Below are 5994 nucleotides of genomic sequence, written 5' to 3' on the forward strand. Positions count from 1 at the left end.
TTTCCTATTACTTTACCCATTGTAGACTTCATGGAAGTGATAAACCACTAGGAAGAAGGGAGAGAGAGCAAGAATGATCATAAGAAGGAGAACAAATGATCAGTATAAGAAATAAAATCAAGGATTTTGCTACACTATCATGTAGACACTAACAATAATGTTATGAACAATACTATGCCAATAAATTTGACAACTTAAGTGAAATGCACAAATTCTTTGAGAAACAATTCCTAAAATCACCAAAAAAATACAAAATCTCACATTTATTTTAAAAAAATTGAAGTTGTCATTTAAAACCTTCTCACAAAAAAAAAAAAAAAAAAAAAAAAAACCACCAAACCTCAAGACCCAGACAGGGAGAAAAAACAGCTCTACCTAATACATAGAAACAAACACAGGGAGACTGCCAAATTGAAGAGACAAATAAATACAGCCTGAATGAAAGAACCCCCCAAAAAGAACTAAACAAAATGGAGATATCCAACCTATCAGATGCAAAGTCCAAAACATTGGTGATCAGGATGCTCAAAGAACTCATTGAGTATGCCAACAATATAAAAGAAGAAATGAAGTTTATGCTAAGTGAAATAAAGAAAAATCTACAGGGAACCAACAGTGAAGGGGGAAAAGCTGGGATTCAACTCAATGATTTGGAACATAAGGAAGAAATAAACATTCACCCAGAACAGAAAGAAGAAACAAGAATACAAAAAAAAAATGAGGATAGTATAAGAAGACTCTGGGACATCTGCAAACATGCCAATATCCAACTCATAGAAATGCCAGGAGAAGAAGAAGAGCAATAAATTGAAAACTTATTTGAACTCTCTTCCTCGGAGCTGTCTGCAGAGGTGGCAGCCATCTCTTAGTCAGCAACATGGCTGCCCTCAGATCCCTCGTGAAACCCAAGATTGTCAAAAAGAGGACCAAGATGTTCATCCAGCACCAGTCAGACCGATATGTCAAAAGTAAGTGCAACTGGCAGAAACCCAGAGGTATTGACAATAGGGTGCACAGAAGATTCAAGCACCAGATCTTAATGCCCAACATTGGTTATGGGAGCAACAAGAAAACAAAGTACATGCTGCCCAGTGTTTTTTAAAAGTTCCTGGTCCACAGCATCAAGAAGCTTGAAGTGCTCCTTATGTGCAACAAATCTTACTGTGTTGAGATTGCTCACAATGTCTCCTCAAATAACTGCAAGCCACTGTGGAAAGAGCAGTCCAGCTAGCCATCAGAGTCACCAATCCCAATGCCAGGCTGCGCAGTGAAGAAATTGAATAGACAGATTGTGTACACATTGTATTTGTGTTAATAAAACCATAAAATTCTGCCAAAAGAAAACTTATTTGAAAAAATAATGAAAGAAAACTTACCTAATTTGGTGAAGGAAATAGACATGTAAGTCCAGGAAGCAGAGAGAAGCAAAAAAAAGTTGAACCCAAAGAGGACCACACCAAGACACATCATAATTAAAATGCCAAATGTTAAATATAAAGATAGAATCTTAAAAGCAGCAAGAGAAAAGCAGAGAGTTACCTGCAAAGTAGTTCCCATTAGACCATCAATGGATTTCTCAAAAGAAACTTTGCAGGCAGGAAGAGACTGGCAAGAAGTATTCAAAGTGACAAAAAGCAAGGACCTACAACCTAGATTACTCTATCCTGCAAAGCTATAATTTAGAATGGAAGGGCAGACAAAGTGCCCAAGGTAAAGCTAAAGAAGTTCATCATCACCAGGCCCTTAGTATATGGAATGTTAAAGGGACTTATTTAAGAAAAAGATCAAAACTATGAACATTAAAATGGCAACAAATTCACAACCATCAACAACTGAATCTAAAAGAACAAATTAAGCAAACAACCAGGACAAGAATAGAATCATAGGTATGGAGATCATTAGGACGGTTATCAGCTGGGAGGGGGAAGTGAGAGAATGGGGGAAATGGTACAGGGATTAAGAAGCATAATTGGCCCTGACTGGTGGGGCTCAGTGGATTGAGTGCCAGCCTTTGAACTGAAAAGTTGCTGGTTTGAGTCCCAGCGAGGGCACATGTCTGGTTGTAGGCCAGGTCCCCAGTTGTGGGCAGATGAGAGGCAACTGACCGATGTATCTCTCACACATTGATGTTTCTCTCCCATTTTTTCTTCCTCCCTCACCTTCTCTCTAAAAATAAATATGTAAAATACTTTTTTAAAAAGAAGCATAATTGGTAGGTACAAAATAGACGGAATACTAGAGAAAATGGGGAAGCCAAAGAACTATATGTATAACCCATGGGCATGAACTAAGTGGGGGGCAGGGAAATTGCTGGAGGGAAGGGGCATACCAGGCAGAAGGGGGCAAAGGCAAAATAATTAGGACAATTGTAATAACATAATCAATAAAATATATTTATAAATAAATAAAATATATATGGAAGTTCACAAAACAGGATATTATTATCTTGAAAAAGAAAGACTTAGACTACCTGATTTCAAGACTTATTAGAAACTTATAGTAATAAAAGAGAATGTTGTACTGAGAATAGAAAAACAGGTCAGTGAAACAAAATCAACTCTAGAAATAGACCCACACATGAAGAGTCAGTTGATTTTCAACAACGATAGCAAGGAAATTTAATAAAGAATGAATAACTTTTTCAACAAATGTAGCTGGAACAATTGAATATAGATTAGATTAGGTTAGATTAGATAGAGAGATAGATACATACATACATGCATGCATAAATAACATCAGCTCTTATGTTTTGCCACACAGATAAATTTAAAATGAACTATAGATCTAAACATAAAAGAGAATGTTACTGTTGGGATTTAGCTAGATATTGAGAGGGGAGCAAAAGAGACTAGACATTGAGCTTAATAAACTGGGAAGCAAGAGCCTGTTTGCTTCACCAGAAAACTACAGCTTTTCACATTTCAGGGGATCATAGCACTGCTCCACCAAGGAGGTTAACACTCCTCCCTTTCCCACTCTGGTACCAGACTGTTGTAGGGCACAGGGTGAGGCCTGTCAGTCTAACTGGGAGATGGATCCTAGTCAAAGCCCACAAAACTTGGGATGTAGATTGGTCATTCTGAGGAAGCACCTGGTCTGTCCCAAACCTAAGCTCCTAGTTATAACCTCAGGGGAACAAAGAAGCTCTCTCTCTTGCTTGTGACCCACACCCGCACATTGCACTCACCTGTTCTCTCCCTGGTCACATGGCCTTCGCAGCCATGTGGCTCGTGGCCTCTAGGAGGAATACCAAAGCACAGCAATGGACTACAAATGGAAACACACACTCAGCTAGCCAGTTGCTGGACTTAACTGTACTTTAATATGGAGCATAAACTCTGGGCAGTGGCCTTCATGCTGCCCGACTGAAGACAAGATTGGATTTTTTTTCCATGGCAAGAGAGATGGAGATGGGACATCGGGAAGTCAGGAGGGGAACCCCCTTAATTGTACATCATCAAAAACCATACCACAGAGCTACATCCTCCTGTGTATGTCTTGGGGAATTCTTTTCCCTTAGACACCATAAGAACCCCACTTACATCAATAAAACTAGCAATGTGAATATTTTAGAAAAAAAACATAGCTGAAAACCTTCATAATCTTGGGATATGTAAAGATTTCTAAGATAGAACACAAAAAAAAAAAAGCCATATAAATCATAAAAGAAATAAATGGCAAAGTGGACTTCACCAAAATTAAAAACTTTGCTCTTTGACACTATCAAGAAAATGAAAAGGCAAGCCAAAGGCTTGCAATACAGGTATCTGACAAAGACTAGATCCTAAATATGTAAAAGCACTCTATAAGTCAACAAAAAAAGGACAAGCAACCCAATAAAATATGTAGGCAAATAACTTGAGCAGACATTTCACCAAAGAACATGTATAAATAGCTGATAGCACAAGCTCAACATTTAGGGAAATTCAAATTAAAATCACAATGATATATCATTTCACACTCACTCAGGTGTTTAAAACTAGGAAAACAGATAATATCAAGTGTTGGTGATGATGTACAGCTACTAAAATCCTCCTCCTTTGCTGGTGGGAGTATACAATGCTACAATTACTTTGGAAAATATTTGGACAGATTTTTAGAAAGATAAATACATGCTTACTGTATAGTCCAGTAATTCTACTCCTAGATATTTGACACCCAAGAGAAATGAAAATATATGTTCACAAATAGATGCATGTTCATGCAGTTATGTTTACAATAATCCCACATTGGAGACAACTCAAATGTCCATCAACAAGTGAAAAATAAACAAATTGTGGTATATTCATAACAATGAAATGCTATTCAGCAATAGAAAGAAACAAACTGGTGGGTCATGCAACAACACAGATGAAGCCCATGACGAGGCAATCCACTCCTAGGTATAGATCCAGCAGTATATACCTTGATAGTATATATGTCAAAATGCAGTACAGGAATGTGTATACCAATATGTATCAGTATAGCCAAAAACTGTGTATAATAGCCAACAACTGGAATCAACTCAAATGAACTTCAAGAATAGAATGAATAAATGGTGATATACTAGTTTCATAAAAAAATTACAAACTATCATATGCAACAATATAAATGAATCTCACAGCAAATGTTGATGGAAAGAAGCCTCTGTATAAATATATAAATATATAAAACTAATGTGTGGTGATTGAAGTTAAAATACTGCTTCTAACTAGGAGGCAGTCCAGGGAAGGCTTCTGAGTGCTGCAAATATCCTTTCCCTTCATCTGCATCCTGATTCCATGAGTGCATTTACTTTTTAAAAAGTTGCCAAAATATACACTTAAGATTTTTGTACTTTGTATTATGTATGATATATTTCAGCAACAAAAAGAGTAAAATTTTAAAAACCACATACTTTTCCTTTCCTGTTTTAGCCCATGTAAAGCATTATAGCAAATATTAGAGGAGCACAGGATTGTCCCTATTCTCCAGAGACATAGGGTATAGTTCAACAGCCAAGGCTAATATACAAACATTAAATAAAAATGAATACAAGATGTATTCGTCTCCTGTAGCTGCTATAACAAGTTACTACAAATTTGGTGGCTTTTAACAATGGAAATTTAATCTCCCACTGTTCTGCAGGCCAGAAAGCCAAAATCAAGAAGTTCATAGGGCCATACTCCCTCCAAAGGTTCTAAGGGATGGTCCTTCTTTGCCTGTTTTAGGGTAATTCCTGGTGTAGCTTGGTTTGTGACATCACTCCAGTCTCTGCCTGCCTCTTCACGTGGCTTCTTCCCTGTGTATGTCTCTGTGTTTTTCCCTGTTTTTTAAGAACAGCAGTCACTATATTTAGCCCTCCCATAACCCAGCTGTAACTAATTACATCTACAAAGATATACATTTTTGTAAATGATAAATAAGGTCATAACCAAAGGTTCAGATGGGCATGAACTTGGGGGAGGGACACTACTTGACCACTACTCAAAGCAAATTTACATTTAAATTAAGTCTGAATTGTTTGGCAATAGGAATTCAAAAAAATGTGATCACTGTGATCTGAAAAAGTTAGAGACGGTGTCCCTGGACAGTCAGCACTTGAGTTTTACCATCAAAACTGAGCAGGGTTCAGGGCAGCCAGGCACAGCATGATTAGGAGCTGTCAGGGGAGGGGCGGTGAGGCAGGCCTGTCTTACAAGGAGAGTACTGGGTGAAGAGTGGAAGAAAAAAAGATTGAATAAACAGAGTGAAGCCAAGTTATGAGAGTCCTTGAAGCCTGGCAGGTGAATTTTGATTTGAACCAACAGGAAATAAAAAAGGACTGTAAATTCTCCAACAGAGAAGTGACATGGGAGAGCAGAGTTTTGGGAAGATCACGTTGGTGATGGCGCGCTTGGATGGATTGGGGGCAAAAGAGATGGGAGGCTGATATCCTTTGTCTTTCTGTTCTGAATAACTCTGTGGTAGCAAGAGATATGAAGTTTAATTTTTTTTTAAATGTGCCACTACAATTTCTCTTCTAAATCTTAATAA

The 5994-nt window shown here is 37.6% G+C and overlaps 1 pseudogene; it reads left to right on the forward strand.

Moving 5' to 3' along the window:
* Positions 1-877: 877 nt before the first annotated feature.
* LOC150011613 (large ribosomal subunit protein eL32 pseudogene) lies at positions 878-1284 on the forward strand (annotated as a pseudogene).
* The last annotated feature ends 4710 nt before the right edge of the window (positions 1285-5994 follow it).

Source organism: Furipterus horrens, unplaced genomic scaffold, assembly GCF_987537825.1.
Source record: "Furipterus horrens unplaced genomic scaffold, mFurHor1.1.pri manual_scaffold_4, whole genome shotgun sequence".
NCBI classification, from domain to species: Eukaryota; Metazoa; Chordata; class Mammalia; order Chiroptera; family Furipteridae; genus Furipterus; species Furipterus horrens.